The following is a 17021-nucleotide window of genomic DNA, read 5'->3' as shown; positions in this document are numbered from 1 at the left end:
AATAAAGCCTAAACATTCAAGTTCAGTGCCAAGCCGACCATCTTCCTTTTCGGCACTGAAAGCTTTGGGACCTCACTTGGCACCAACCACACCAGCACTGATAAAACCAGCACTAGTCTCAGCACCAACCATGTCAGCATCAAAATAGAAAGCTGCTTCGGTGCTGAAAAAACAAAGTGTCCCCAACTTTGGCGCCAAGTACTTTTACAGAGCCCATCCTCCACAAAATGAAGCAGCAACTTGACACCAAGCAGACACAGCTTCATATTCAGCTGCAAACTGGCCATGCCTTGGTCAAAGCTGTTATTTTGACAACTTCCAACAGACAGCTTGCATTTGGGGAGGCTATTGATATTACTGCATCTCCTGCCAGACATAAGAGGCTGGACAAAGACTCTGCTGCTATACACCCTCCTGTGCCCTCGTCTCCACCACCATCTATACCATCACCCTCACAAGGTGGCCCCCTTAACATCCCTGCTCCGGGTTTTCCCCCCCCCCATCACCACTCTTTTCATGGTGATCAAGGAACAGGGGATGACACTCTCCTTTTGTCACAAGAGACAGACTTGTGGTCGCAGTGTGATGTGGATCCCTACACAGACACAGATCTAGATGTCTATCTGGCCAGACCATCTGCCCCCCCACCCCTCCAAACTACACTACCTCTTTTCAGGAACTCATTGTGAGGGTGGCTACCTACCATTAGGTAGAGCCTATTAAGGATGATTTCCTTTTTGAAACTCTCTCTCTCTCACACACAGGGCCCCCCAGTACCTCTGTATGCTAAAGGTAAGGATGAGGCAAGCAGAGGACATCTTTAAAGATCCTGCCAGGGCATGCATGCATCACACTGCATGTAGAGGAAAAATATAAAGCTTCACCCTCCGTCCCCATTTTTTATTAGAGGTCAGATTCCCCCATTTCCCTGGTGTTTTCCTAATGCTAGGAATAGTGTTAACTCCCAAGCTGCTAGCAATGCTCCACCTCCTGACAAGGAGAGTAAGTTCATCAATGTTTCTAGAAAGCAGGGTTGCAGCCCAAGCCACCAACAATTGGCGTACAGCTAACACACAAGGCCTGCTAGCAAGATATGACTGTGCGCACTGGGACAAGATGAAGGAGCTTCTCCAATACCTCCAAAAGGAGCAGAGGAAGAAGGGGTCAAGAAATTGTCAGTGAGGGCCAGCTAATTTCAAATATTTCTATCTGCTGTGCTCTAGACACAGCCACCCGGGAATACAAACCAGCATCCTTTTACAACAGCATGTATGACTACACATTTCAGCAATTAAGTCTGAGGAACAAAAAACTATTCTTAATGTACCAATTTTAAGGAGCATCGTTTAGATCCCCACAGGTCAGTCAGGTGCTGGAAAAGATGAAAAAGACAATGAGGTGGCTAAGTCTATGGGTGCCTTGCAGACCCCTGCTACACATGGTTCTTTTCGCCGGTCTCTATATAAACCCACATGCAAGGCCACAGACACGTCATCCTCTTACCACAAAGGCAAAGTGCACACATTCTCCAGTAGAGGCTTCTGTAGAAGTTCCTACAGGCGAAATAACAATAAAAGAGGCAAAACACCCTCCCCATGTGACTCCTCCACTGCCACACAGCAGTGACTCACTTCTCCTTCCCCTGACTATTCAACACCTGTCGGGGGACGTCTACAACAGTTCTTCCTCACCTGGCAAAGCATAACATCAGATCAATGGGTGTTGGATATTATACAACATGGTTACTGCCTCAAACTCATTTCCACACTCTTATCATTCCCCCTTGCACTCTAAAACTTTCTCCAGAACACATCACTCTGTTCAAACAGGTAGGGTTTCCTTGCATACAGGCTCCCACATGGGAGCAATGATGAGTTTTGATGTTTGTCTATAATGGGTTTGTGTGTTTTGATTGTTACTGGTGTGTAAATTGTTTGTGTTGTTTTATTGTAAATGTTTGTACATGCTGTATTGTTTGTGAAATTCTTTTCTTATACATGTTTTTTGCATATCTTCACAGCACTGATGAAGTTCAATTATTTTTTAATGAAACGCATTGGCTTGATGTTCGGTTGCTGGATTTTATGTATTATATGGGATTAAAAAAAAAGAAGAATATTTTTAACCCCTTCGCTGCCAGGCCTTTTCCCCCTCCTGTGCCCAGCCTTTTTTTGGCTATTTGGGGCAGTTCGCGCTTAGGCCCTTATAACTTTTTGCCCACATAAGCTAGCCAAGCCAAATTTGCATCCTTTTTTTCCAACATCCTAGGGATTCTAGAGGTACCCAGACTTTGTGGGTTCCCCAGAAGGAGGCCAAGAAATTAGCCAAAATACACTGAAAATTTCTTTTTTTTCAAAAAAATGGGAAAAAGGGGCTGCTGAAGAAGGCTTGTGGTTTTTTCCCTGAAAAGGGCATCAACAAAGGGTTTGCGGTGCTAAAATCACCAGCTTCCCAGCTTTCAGGAACAGGCAGACTTGAATCAGAAAACCCAATTTTTCAACACAATTTTGGCATTTTACTGGGACATACTCCATTTTTTACGTTTTTTTGTGCTTTCAGCCTCCTTCCAGTCAGTGACAGAAATGGGCATGAAACCAATGCTGGATCCCAGAAACCGCAACATTTATGAAAAGTAGACAAAATTCTGAATTCAGCAAGGGGTAATTTGTGTAGATCCAACAAGGGTTTCCTACAGAAAATAACAACTGAAAAAGAAAAATATTGAAATTGAGGTGAAAAAAACCATACATTTTTCTCTATGTTTTACTCTGTAACTTTTTCCTGCAATGTCAGATTTTTGAAAGCAATATATTGTTACGTCTGCTGGACTCTTCTGGTTGCAGGGATATATGGGGCTTGTAGGTTCATCAAGAACTCTAGGTACCCAGAGCCAATAAATGACTTGCACCCTGCAGTGGGTTTTCATTCTATGCCGGGTATACAGCAATTCATTTGCTGAAATATAAAGAGTAAAAAATTGCTATCAAGAAAACCTTTGTATTTCCAAAATGGGCACAAGATAAGGTGTTGAGAAGCAGTGGTTATTTGCACATCTCTGAATTCCGGGGTGCCCATACTAGCATGTGAATTACAGGGCATTTCTCAAATAGACGTCTTTTATACACACTGTCTTACATTTGGAAGGGAAAAAAGTAGAGAAAGACAAGGGACAATTACACTTGTTTTGCTATTCTATGTTCCCCCAAGTCTCCCGATAAAAATGATACCTCACTTGTGTGGGTAGACCTAGCGCCCGCGACAGGATATGCCCCAAAACACAACGTGGACACATCACAGAAAACAGAGCTGTTTTTTGCAAAGTGCCTACCTGTAGATTTTGGCCTCTAGCTCAGCCGGCACCTAGGGAAACCTACCAAACCTGAAAACTAGAGACCTAGGGCAATCCAAGATGGGGTGACTTGTGGGGCCCTGACCAGGTTCTGTTACCCAGAATCCTTTGCAAACCTCAAAATTTGGTTAAAAAAACACATTTTCCTCACATTTTGGTGACAGAAAGTTCGGGAATCTGAGAGGACCCACAAATTTCCTTCCACCCAGCGTTCCCCCAAGTCTCCTGATAAAAATGATACCTCACTTGTGTGGGTAGTCCTAGCGCCCGCAACAGGAAATGTCCCAAAACACAAAGTGGGCACATCCCATTTTTTGACAGAAAACAGAGCTGTTTTTTGCAAAGTGCCTACCTGTAGATTTTGGCCTCTAGCTCAGCCGGCACCTAGGGAAACCTACCAAACCTGTGCATGTTTGAAAACTAGAGACCTAGGGGAATCCAAGATGGGGTGACTTGTGGGGCTCTGACCAGGTTCTGTTAGCCAGAATCCTTTGCAAACCTCAAAATTTGGCTAAAAAATAAAAATATTTTCCTCACATTTCGGTGACAGAAAGTTCTGGAATCTGAGAGGAGCCACAAATTTCCTTCCACCCAGCGTTCCCCCAAGTCTCCCGATAAAAATGATACCTCACTTGTGTGGGTAGGCCTAGCTCCCGCGACAGGATATGCCCCAAAACACAACGTGGACACATCACAGAAAACAGAGCTGTTTTTTGCAAAGTGCCTACCTGTAGATTTTGGCCTCTTGCTCAGCCGGCACCTAGGGAAACCTACCTAACCTGTGCATTTTTTAAAACTAGAGACCTAGGGGAATCCAAGATGGGGTGACTTGTGGGGCTCTGACCAGGTTCTGTTACCCAGAATCCTTTGCAAACCTCAAAATGTGGCTAAAAAAACACATTTTCCTCATATTTCGGTGACAGAAAGTTCTGGAATCTGAGAGGAGCCACAAATTTCCTTCCACCCAGCGTTCCCCCAAGTCTCCCGATAAAAATGATACCTCACTTGTGTGGGTAGTCCTAGCGCCCGCAACAGGAAATGTCCCAAAACACAAAGTGGGCACATCCCATTTTTTGACAGAAAACAGAGCTGTTTTTTGCAAAGTGCCTACCTGTTGATTTTGGCCTCTTGCTCAGCCGGCACCTAGGGAAACCTACCAAACCTGTGCATTTTTGAAAACTAGAGACCTAGGGGAATCCAAGATGGGGTGACTTGTGGGGCTCTGACCAGGTTCTGTTCCCCAGAATCCTTTGCAAACCTCAAAATTTGGCTAAAAAAACACATTTTCCTCATATTTCGGTGACAGAAAGTTCTGGAATCTGAGAGGAGCCACAAATTTTCTTCCACTCAGCGTTCCCCAAGTCTCCCGATAAAAGTGATACCTCACTTGTGTGGGTAGTCCTAGCGCCCGCGACAGGAAATGTCCCAAAACACAAAGTGGGCACATCCCATTTTTTGACAGAAAACAGAGCTGTTTTTTGCAAAGTGCCTACCTGTAGATTTTGGCCTCTAGCTCAGCCGGCACCTAGGGAAACCTACCAAACCTGTGCATTTGTGAAAACTAGAGACCTAGGGGAATCCAAGATGGGGTGACTTGTGGGGCTCTGACCAGGTTCTGTTACTCAGAATCCTTTGCAAACCTCACAATTTGGCTAAAAAAACACATTTTCCTCATATTTCGGTGACAGAAAGTTCTGGAATCCGAGAGGAGCCACAAATTTCCTTCCAGCCAGCGTTCCCCCAAGTCTCCCGATAAAAATGGTACCTCACTTGTGTGGGTAGGCTTAGCGCCCGCGACAGGATATGCCCCAAAACACAACATGGACACATCACAGAAAACAGAGCTGTTTTTTGCAAAGTGCCTACCTGTAGATTTTAGCCTCTTGCTCAGCCAGCACCTAGGGAAACCTACCAAACCTGTGCATTTTTGAAAACTAGAGACCTAGGGAATCCAAGATGGGGTGACTTGTGGGGCTCTGACCAGGTTCTGTTACCCAGAATCCTTTGCAAACCTCAAAATTTGGATAAAAAAACACATTTTCCTCATATTTCGGTGACAGAAAGTTCTGGAATCTGAGAGGAGCCACAAATTTCCTTCCACCCAGCGTTCCCCCAAGTCTCCCGATAAAAATGATACCTCACTTGTGTGGGTAGTCCTAGCGCCCGCGACAGGAAATGTCCCAAAATACAAAGTGAGCACATCCCATTTTTTGACAGAAAACAGATTGTTTTTTGCAAAGTGCCTACCTGTAGAATTTTGGCCTCTAGCTCAGCCGGCACCTAGGGAAACCTACCAAACCTGTGCATTTTTGAAAACTAGAGACCTAGGGGAATCCAAGATGGGGTGACTTGTGGGGCTCTGACCAGGTTCTGTTACCCAGAATCCTTTGCAAACCTCAAAATTTGGCTACAAAAAATAAATATTTTCCTCACATTTCGGTGACAGAAAGTTCTGGAATCTGAGAGGAGCCACAAATTTCCTTCCACCCAGCGTTCCCCCAAGTCTCCCGATAAAAATGGTACCTCACTTCTGTGGTTAGGCCTAGCTCCCGCGACAGGATATGCCCCAAAACACAACGTGGACACATCACAGAAAACAGAGCTGTTTTTTGCAAAGTGCCTACCTGTAGATTTTAGCCTCTTGCTCAGCCGGCACCTAGGGAAACCTACCAAACCTGTGCATTTTTGAAAACTAGAGACCTAGGGGAATCCAAGATAGGGTGACTTGTGGGGCTCTGACCAGGTTCTGTTACTCAGAATCCTTTGCAAACTTAAAAATTTGGCTAAAAAAACACATTTTCCTCATATTTCGGTGACAGAAAGTTCTGGAATCTGAGAGGAGCCACAAATTTCCTTCCACCCAGCGTTCCCCCAAGTCTTCCGATAAAAATGATACCTCACTTGTGTGGGTAGTCCTAGCGCCCGCAACAGGAAATGTCCCAAAACACAAAGTGGGCACATCCCATTTTTTGACAGAAAACAGAGCTGTTTTTTGCAAAGTGCCTACCTGTAGATTTTGGCCTCTTGCTCAGCCGGCACCTAGGGAGACCTACCAAACCTGTGCATTTTTGAAAACTAGAGACCTAGGGGAATCCAAGATGGGGTGACTTGTGGGGCTCTGACCAGGTTCTGTTACCCAGAATCCTTTGCAAACCTCAAAATTTGGCTAAAAAAACACATTTTCCTCATATTTCGGTGACAGAAAGTTCTGGAATCAGAGAGGAGCCACAAATTTTCTTCCACCCAGCGTTCCCCAAGTCTCCCGATAAAAATGATACCTCACTTGTGTGGGTAGTCCTAGCGCCCGCGACATGAAATGTCCCAAAACACAAAGTGGGCACATCCCATTTTTTGACAGAAAACAGAGCTGTTTTTTGCAAAGTGCCTACCTGTAGATTTTGGCCTCTTGCTCAGCCGGCACCTAGGGAAACCTACCAAACCTGTGCATTTTTGAAAACTAGAGACCTAGGGGAATCCAAGATGGGGTGACTTGTGGGGCTCTGACCAGGTTCTGTTACCCAGAATCCTTTGCAAACCTCAAAATTTGGCTAAAAAAACACATTTTCCTCATATTTCGGTGACAGAAAGTTCTGGAATCTGAGAGGAGCCACAAATTTCCTTCCTCCCAGCATTTCCCCAAGTCTCCCGATAAAAATGGTACCTCACTTGTGTGGGTAGGCCTAGCGCCCGCAACAGGATGTGCCCCAAAACACAACGTGGACACATCACAGAAAACAGAGCTGTTTTTTTGCAAAGTGCCTATCTGTAGATTTTGGCCTCTTGCTCAGACGGCACCTAGGGAAACCTACCAAACCTGTGCATTTTTGAAAACTAGAGACCTAGGGGAATCCAAGATGGGGTGACTTGTGGGGCTCTGACCAGGTTCTGTTACCCAGAATCCTTTGCAAACCTCAGAATTTGGCTAAAAAAACACATTTTCCTCATATTTCGGTGACAGAAAGTTCTGGAATCTGAGAGGAGCCACAAATTTCCTTCCTCCCAGCGTTCCCCCAAGTCTCCTGATAAAAATGGTACCTCACTTGTGTGGGGAGGCCTAGCGCCCGCAACAGGATAAGCCCCAAAACACAACGTGGACACATCACAGAAAACAGAGCTGTTTTTTTGCAAAGTGCCTACCTGTAGATTTTGGCCTCTTGCTCAGCCGGCACCTAGGGAAACCTACCAAACCTGTGCATTTTTGAAAACTAGAGACCTAGGGGAATCCAAGATGGGGTGACTTGTGTGGCTCTGACCAGGTTCTGTTACCCAGAATCCTTTGCAAACCTCAAAATTTGGATAAAAAAACACATTTTCCTCATATTTCGGTGACAGAAAGTTCTGGAATCTGAGAGGAGCCACAAATTTTCTTCCACCCAGCGTTCCCCAAGTCTCCCGATAAAAATGATACCTCACTTGTGTGGGTAGTCCTAGCGCCCGCGACAGGAAATGTCCCAAAACACAAAGTGGGCACATCCCATTTTTTGACAGAAAACAGAGCTGTTTTTTGCAAAGTGCCTACCTGTAGATTTTGGCCTCTTGCTCAGCCGGCACCTAGGGAAACCTACCAAACCTGTGCATTTTTGAAAACTAGAGACCTAGGGGAGTCCAAGATGGGGTGACTTGTGGGGCTCTGACCAGGTTCTGTTACCCAGAATCCTTTGCAAACCTCAGAATTTGGCTAAAAAAACACATTTTCCTCATATTTCGGTGACAGAAAGTTCTGGAATCTGAGAGGAGCCACAAATTTCCTTCCTCCCAGCGTTCCCCCAAGTCTCCTGATAAAAATGGTACCTCACTTGTGTGGGGAGGCCTAGCGCCCGCAACAGGATATGCCCCAAAACACAACGTGGACACATCACAGAAAACAGAGCTGTTTTTTTGCAAAGTGCCTACCTGTAGATTTTGGCCTCTTGCTCAGCCGGCACCTAGGGAAACCTACCAAACCTGTGCATTTTTGAAAACTAGAGACCTAGGGGAATCCAAGATGGGGTGACTTGTGGGGCTCTGACCAGGTTCTGTTACCCAGAATCCTTTGCAAACCTCAAAATTTGGCTAAAAAAAATAAATATTTTCCTCACATTTCGGTGACAGGAAGTTCTGGAATCTGAGAGGAGCCACAAATTTCCTTCCACCCAGCGTTCCCCCAAGTCTCCCGATAAAAATGGTACCTCACTTGTGTGGGTAGGCCTAGCTCCCGCGACAGGATATGCCCCAAAACACAACGTGGACACATCACAGAAAACAGAGCTGTTTTTTGCAAAGTGCCTACCTGTAGATTTTAGCCTCTTGCTCAGCCGGCACCTAGGGAAACCTACCAAACCTGTGCATTTTTTTAAACTAGAGACCTAGTGGAATCCAAGATGGGGTGACTTGTGGGGCTCTGACCAGGTTCTGTTACCCAGAATCCTTTGCAAACCTCAAAATGTGGCTAAAAAAACACATTTTCCTCATATTTCGGTGACAGAAAGTTCTGGAATCTGAGAGGATCCACAAATTTCCTTCCAGCGTTCCCCCAAGTCTCCTGATAAAAATGATACCTCACTTGTGTGGGTAGGCCTAGCTCCCGCGACAGGATATGCCCCAAAACACAACATGGACACATCACAGAAAACAGAGCTGTTTTTTGCAAAGTGCCTACCTGTAGATTTTAGCCTCTTGCTCAGCCGGCACCTATGGAAACCTACCAAACCTGTGCATTTTTGAAAACTAGAGACCTAGGGGAATCCAAGATGGGGTGACTTGTGGGGCTCTGACCAGGTTCTGTTACTCAGAATCCTTTGCAAACTTCCAAATTTGGCTAAAAAAACACATTTTCCTCATATTTCGGTGACAGAAAGTTCTGGAATCTGAGAGGAGCCACAAATTTCCTTCCAGCGTTCCCCCAAGTCTCCTGATAAAAATGATACCTCACTTGTGTGGCTAGGCCTAGCTCCCACGACAGGATATGCCCCAAAACACAACGTGGACACATCACAGAAAACATCAGTTTTTTGCAAAGTGCCTACCTGTAGATTTTAGCCTCTTGCTCAGCCGGCACCTAGGGAAACCTACCAAACCTGTGCATTTTTTTAAACTGGAGACCTAGTGGAATCCAAGATGGGATGACTTGTGGGGCTCTGACCAGGTTCTGTTACCCAGAATCCTTTGCAAACCTCAAAATGTGGCTAAAAAAACACATTTTCCTCATATTTCGGTGACAGAAAGTTCTGGAATCTGAGAGGAGCCACAAATTTCCTTCCACCCAGCGTTCCCCCAAGCCTCCAGATAAAAATGATACCTCACTTGTGTGGGTAGTCCTAGCGCCCGCAACAGGAAATGACCCAAAACACAAAGTGGGTACATCCCATTTTTTGACAGAAAACAGAGCTGTTTTTTGCAAAGTGCCTACCTGTAGATTTTGGCCTCTTGCTCAGCCGGCACCTAGGGAAACCTACCAAACCTGTGCATTTTTGAAAACTAGAGACCTAGGGGAATCCAAGATGGGGTGACTTGTGGGGCTCTGACCAGGTTCTGTTACCCAGAATCCTTTGCAAACCTCAAAATTTGGCTAAAAAAAAAAAATATTTTCCTCACATTTCGGTGATAGAAAGTTCTGGAATCTGAGAGGAGCCACAAATTTCCTTCCACCCAGCGTTCCCCCAAGTCTCCCGATAAAAATGGTACCTCACTTGTGTGGGTAGGCCTAGCTCCCGCGACAGGATATGCCCCAAAACACAACGTGGACACATCACAGAAAACAGAGCTGTTTTTTGCAAAGTGCCTACCTGTAGATTTTAGCCTCTTGCTCAGCCGGCACCTTTGGAAACCTACCAAACCTGTGCATTTTTGAAAACTAGAGACCTAGTGGAATCCAAGATGGGGTGACTTGTGGGGCTGTGACCAGGTTCTGTTACCCAGAATCCTTTGCAAACCTCAAAATTTGGCTAAAAAAACACATTTTCCTCATATTTCGGTGACAGAAAGTTCTGGAATCTGAGAGGAGCCACAAATTTCCTTCCTCCCAGCGTTCCCCCAAGTCTCCCGATAAAAATGGTACCTCACTTGTGTGGGTAGGCCTAGCGCCCGCAACAGGATATGCCCCAAAACACAACGTGGACACATCACAGAAAACAGAGCTGTTTTTTTGCAAAGTGCCTACCTGTAGATTTTGGCCTCTTGCTCAGCCGGCACCTAGGGAAACCTACCAAACCTGTGCATTTTTTAAAACTAGAGACCTAGGGGAATCCAAGATGGGGTGACTTGTGGGGTTCTGACCAGGTTCTGTTACCCAGAATCCTTTGCAAACCTCAAAATGTGGCTAAAAAAACACATTTTCCTAATATTTCGGTGACAGAAAGTTCTGGAATCTGAGAGGAGCCACAAATTTCCTTCCAGCGTTCCCCCAAGTCTCCTGATAAAAATGATACCTCACTTGTGTGGCTAGGCCTAGCTCCCGCGACAGGATATGCCCCAAAACACAACGTGGACACATCACAGAAAACAGAGCTGTTTTTTGCAAAGTGCCTACCTGTAGATTTTAGCCTCTTGCTCAGCCGGCACCTAGGGAAACCTACCAAGCCTGTGCATTTTTTTAAACTAGAGACCTAGTGGAATCCAAGATGGGGTGACTTGTGGGGCTCTGACCAGGTTCTGTTACCCAGAATCCTTTGCAAACCTCAAAATGTGGCTAAAAAAACACATTTTCCTCATATTTCGGTGACAGAAAGTTCTGGAATCTGAGAGGATCCACAAATTTCCTTCCAGTGTTCCCCCAAGCCTCCAGATAAAAATGATACCTCACTTGTGTGGGTAGGCCTAGCTCCCGCGACAGGATATGCCCCAAAACACAACGTGGACACATCACAGAAAACAGAGCTGTTTTTTGCAAAGTGCCTACCTGTAGATTTTAGCCTCTTGCTCAGCCGGCACCTAGGGAAACCTACCAAACCTGTGCATTTTTGAAAACTAGAGACCTAGGGGAATCCAAGATGGGGTGACTTGTGGGGCTCTGACCAGGTTCTGTTACTCAGAATCCTTTGCAAACTTAAAAATTTGGCTAAAAAAACACATTTTCCTCATATTTCGGTGACAGAAAGTTCTGGAATCTGAGAGGAGCCACAAATTTCCTTCCACCCAGCGTTCCCCCAAGTCTCCCGATAAAAATGGTACCTCACTTGTGTGGGTAGGCCTAGCGCCCGCAACAGGATATGCCCCAAAACACAACGTGGACACATCACAGAAAACAGAGCTGTTTTTTTGCAAAGTGCCTACCTGTAGATTTTGGCCTCTTGCTCAGCCGGCACCTAGGGAAACCTACCAAACCTGTGCATTTTTGAAAACTAGAGACCTAGGGGAATCCAAGATGGGGTGACTTGTGGGGCTCTGACCAGGTTCTGTTACCCAGAATCCTTTGCAAACCTCAAAATGTGGCTAAAAAAACACATTTTCCTCATATTTCGGTGACAGAAAGTTCTGGAATCTGAGAGGATCCACAAATTTCCTTCCAGTGTTCCCCCAAGTCTCCTGATAAAAATGATACCTCACTTGTGTGGGTAGGCCTAGCTCCCGCGACAGGATATGCCCCAAAACACAACGTGGACACATCACAGAAAACAGAGCTGTTTTTTGCAAAGTGCCTGCCTGTAGATTTTAGCCTCTTGCTCAGCCGGCACCTAGGGAAACCTACCAAACCTGTGCATTTTTGAAAACTGGAGACCTAGGGGAATCCAAGATGGGGTGACTTGTGGGGCTCTGACCAGGTTCTGTTACCCAGAATCCTTTGCAAACCTCAAAATGTGGCTAAAAAAACACATTTTCCTCATATTTCGGTGACAGAAAGTTCTGGAATCTGAGAGGATCCACAAATTTCCTTCCAGTGTTCCCCCAAGCCTCCTGATAAAAATGATACCTCACTTGTGTGGGTAGGCCTAGCTCCCGCGACAGGATATGCCCCAAAACACAACGTGGACACATCACAGAAAACAGAGCTGTTTTTTGCAAAGTGCCTACCTGTAGATTTTAGCCTCTTGCTCAGCCGGCACCTAGGGAAACCTACCAAACCTGTGCATTTTTGAAAACTAGAGACCTAGGGGAATCCAAGATGGGGTGACTTGTGGGGCTCTGACCAGGTTCTGTTACTCAGAATCCTTTGCAAACTTAAAAATGTGGCTAAAAAAACACATTTTCCTCATATTTCGGTGACAGAAAGTTCTGGAATCTGAGAGGAGCCACAAATTTCCTTCCACCCAGCGTTCCCCCAAGTCTCCCGATAAAAATGGTACCTCACTTGTGTGGGTAGGCCTAGCGCCCGCAACAGGATATGCCCCAAAACACAACGTGGACACATCACAGAAAACAGAGCTGTTTTTTTGCAAAGTGCCTACCTGTAGATTTTGGCCTCTTGCTCAGCCGGCACCTAGGGAAACCTACCAAACCTGTGCATTTTTGAAAACTAGAGACCTAGGGGAATCCAAGATGGGGTGACTTGTGGGGCTCTGACCAGGTTCTGTTACCCAGAATCCTTTGCAAACCTCAAAATGTGGCTAAAAAAACACATTTTCCTCATATTTCGGTGACAGAAAGTTCTGGAATCTGAGAGGATCCACAAATTTCCTTCCAGTGTTCCCCCAAGTCTCCTGATAAAAATGATACCTCACTTGTGTGGGTAGGCCTATCTCCCGCGACAGGATATGCCCCAAAACACAACGTGGACACATCACAGAAAACAGAGCTGTTTTTTGCAAAGTGCCTGCCTGTAGATTTTAGCCTCTTGCTCAGCCGGCACCTAGGGAAACCTACCAAACCTGTGCATTTTTGAAAACTAGAGACCTAGGGGAATCCAAGATGGGGTGACTTGTGGGGCTCTGACCAGGTTCTGTTATCCAGAATCCTTTGCAAACCTCAAAATTTGGCTAAAAAAAATAAATATTTTCCTCACATTTCGGTGACAGAAAGTTCTGGAATCTGAGAGGAGCCACAAATTTCCTTCCACCCAGCGTTCCCCCAAGTCTCCCGATAAAAATGGTACCTCACTTCTGTGGTTAGGCCTAGCTCCCGCGACAGGATATGCCCCAAAACACAACGTGGACACATCACAGAAAACAGAGCTGTTTTTTGCAAAGTGCCTACCTGTAGATTTTAGCCTCTTGCTCAGCCGGCACCTAGGGAAACCTACCAAACCTGTGCATTTTTGAAAACTAGAGACCTAGGGGAATCCAAGATAGGGTGACTTGTGGGGCTCTGACCAGGTTCTGTTACTCAGAATCCTTTGCAAACTTAAAAATTTGGCTAAAAAAACACATTTTCCTCATATTTCGGTGACAGAAAGTTCTGGAATCTGAGAGGAGCCACAAATTTCCTTCCACCCAGCGTTCCCCCAAGTCTCCCGATAAAAATGATACCTCACTTGTGTGGGTAGTCCTAGCGCCCGCAACAGGAAATGTCCCAAAACACAAAGTGGGCACATCCCATTTTTTGACAGAAAACAGAGCTGTTTTTTGCAAAGTGCCTACCTGTAGATTTTGGCCTCTTGCTCAGCCGGCACCTAGGGAGACCTACCAAACCTGTGCATTTTTGAAAACTAGAGACCTAGGGGAATCCAAGATGGGGTGACTTGTGGGGCTCTGACCAGGTTCTGTTACCCAGAATCCTTTGCAAACCTCAAAATTTGGCTAAAAAAACACATTTTCCTCATATTTCGGTGACAGAAAGTTCTGGAATCAGAGAGGAGCCACAAATTTTCTTCCACCCAGCGTTCCCCAAGTCTCCCGATAAAAATGATACCTCACTTGTGTGGGTAGTCCTAGCGCCCGCGACATGAAATGTCCCAAAACACAAAGTGGGCACATCCCATTTTTTGACAGAAAACAGAGCTGTTTTTTGCAAAGTGCCTACCTGTAGATTTTGGCCTCTTGCTCAGCCGGCACCTAGGGAAACCTACCAAACCTGTGCATTTTTGAAAACTAGAGACCTAGGGGAATCCAAGATGGGGTGACTTGTGGGGCTCTGACCAGGTTCTGTTACCCAGAATCCTTTGCAAACCTCAAAATTTGGCTAAAAAAACACATTTTCCTCATATTTCGGTGACAGAAAGTTCTGGAATCTGAGAGGAGCCACAAATTTCCTTCCTCCCAGCGTTTCCCCAAGTCTCCCGATAAAAATGGTACCTCACTTGTGTGGGTAGGCCTAGCGCCCGCAACAGGATGTGCCCCAAAACACAACGTGGACACATCACAGAAAACAGAGCTGTTTTTTTGCAAAGTGCCTATCTGTAGATTTTGGCCTCTTGCTCAGACGGCACCTAGGGAAACCTACCAAACCTGTGCATTTTTGAAAACTAGAGACCTAGGGGAATTCAAGATGGGGTGACTTGTGGGGCTCTGACCAGGTTCTGTTACCCAGAATCCTTTGCAAACCTCAGAATTTGGCTAAAAAAACACATTTTCCTCATATTTCGGTGACAGAAAGTTCTGGAATCTGAGAGGAGCCACAAATTTCCTTCCTCCCAGCGTTCCCCCAAGTCTCCTGATAAAAATGGTACCTCACTTGTGTGGGGAGGCCTAGCGCCCGCAACAGGATATGCCCCAAAACACAACGTGTACACATCACAGAAAACAGAGCTGTTTTTTTGCAAAGTGCCTACCTGTAGATTTTGGCCTCTTGCTCAGCCGGCACCTAGGGAAACCTACCAAACCTGTGCATTTTTGAAAACTAGAGACCTAGGGGAATCCAAGATGGGGTGACTTGTGTGGCTCTGACCAGGTTCTGTTACCCAGAATCCTTTGCAAACCTCAAAATTTGGATAAAAAAACACATTTTCCTCATATTTCGGTGACAGAAAGTTCTGGAATCTGAGAGGAGCCACAAATTTTCTTCCACCCAGCGTTCCCCAAGTCTCCCGATAAAAATGATACCTCACTTGTGTTGGTAGTCCTAGCGCCCGCGACAGGAAATGTCCCAAAACACAAAGTGGGCACATCCCATTTTTTGACAGAAAACAGAGCTGTTTTTTGCAAAGTGCCTACCTGTAGATTTTGGCCTCTTGCTCAGCCGGCACCTAGGGAAACCTACCAAACCTGTGCATTTTTGAAAACTAGAGACCTAGGGGAATCCAAGATGGGGTGACTTGTGGGGCTCTGACCAGGTTCTGTTACCCAGAATCCTTTGCAAACCTCAGAATTTGGCTAAAAAAACACATTTTCCTCATATTTCGGTGACAGAAAGTTCTGGAATCTGAGAGGAGCCACAAATTTCCTTCCTCCCAGCGTTCCCCCAAGTCTCCTGATAAAAATGGTACCTCACTTGTGTGGGGAGGCCTAGCGCCCGCAACAGGATATGCCCCAAAACACAACGTGGACACATCACAGAAAACAGAGCTGTTTTTTTGCAAAGTGCCTACCTGTAGATTTTGGCCTCTTGCTCAGCCGGCACCTAGGGAAACCTACCAAACCTGTGCATTTTTGAAAACTAGAGACCTAGGGGAATCCAAGATGGGGTGACTTGTGGGGCTCTGACCAGGTTCTGTTACCCAGAATCCTTTGCAAACCTCAAAATTTGGCTAAAAAAAATAAATATTTTCCTCACATTTCGGTGACAGAAAGTTCTGGAATCTGAGAGGAGCCACAAATTTCCTTCCAGCGTTCCCCCAAGTCTCCCGATAAAAATGGTACCTCACTTGTGTGGGTAGGCCTAGCTCCCGCGACAGGATATGCCCCAAAACACAACGTGGACACATCACAGAAAACAGAGCTGTTTTTTGCAAAGTGCCTACCTGTAGATTTTAGCCTCTTGCTCAGCCGGCACCTAGGGAAACCTACCAAACCTGTGCATTTTTTTAAACTAGAGACCTAGTGGAATCCAAGATGGGGTGACTTGTGGGGCTCTGACCAGGTTCTGTTACCCAGAATCCTTTGCAAACCTCAAAATGTGGCTAAAAAAACACATTTTCCTCATATTTCGGTGACAGAAAGTTCTGGAATCTGAGAGGATCCACAAATTTCCTCCCAGCGTTCCCCCAAGTCTCCCGATAAAAATGGTACCTCACTTGTGTGGGTAGGCCTAGCGCCCGCAACAGGATATGCCCCAAAACACAACGTGGACACATCACAGAAAACAGAGCTGTTTTTTTGCAAAGTGCCTACCTGTAGATTTTGGCCTCTTGCTCAGCCGGCACCTAGGGAAACCTACCAAACCTGTGCATTTTTTAAAACTAGAGACCTAGGGGAATCCAAGATGGGGTGACTTGTGGGGTTCTGACCAGGTTCTGTTACCCAGAATCCTTTGCAAACCTCAAAATGTGGCTAAAAAAACACATTTTCCTAATATTTCGGTGACAGAAAGTTCTGGAATCTGAGAGGAGCCACAAATTTCCTTCCAGCGTTCCCCCAAGTCTCCTGATAAAAATGATACCTCACTTGTGTGGCTAGGCCTAGCTCCCGCGACAGGATATGCCCCAAAACACAACGTGGACACATCACAGAAAACAGAGCTGTTTTTTGCAAAGTGCCTACCTGTAGATTTTAGCCTCTTGCTCAGCCGGCACCTAGGGAAACCTACCAAGCCTGTGCATTTTTTTAAACTAGAGACCTAGTGGAATCCAAGATGGGGTGACTTGTGGGGCTCTGACCAGGTTCTGTTACCCAGAATCCTTTGCAAACCTCAAAATGTGGCTAAAAAAACACATTTTCCTCATATT

Source organism: Pleurodeles waltl, chromosome 1_1 (genome assembly GCF_031143425.1).
Source record: "Pleurodeles waltl isolate 20211129_DDA chromosome 1_1, aPleWal1.hap1.20221129, whole genome shotgun sequence".
NCBI classification, from domain to species: Eukaryota; Metazoa; Chordata; class Amphibia; order Caudata; family Salamandridae; genus Pleurodeles; species Pleurodeles waltl.
The sequence above is the reverse complement of the archived record's forward strand: the minus strand, read 5'-3'. Positions refer to the sequence as shown.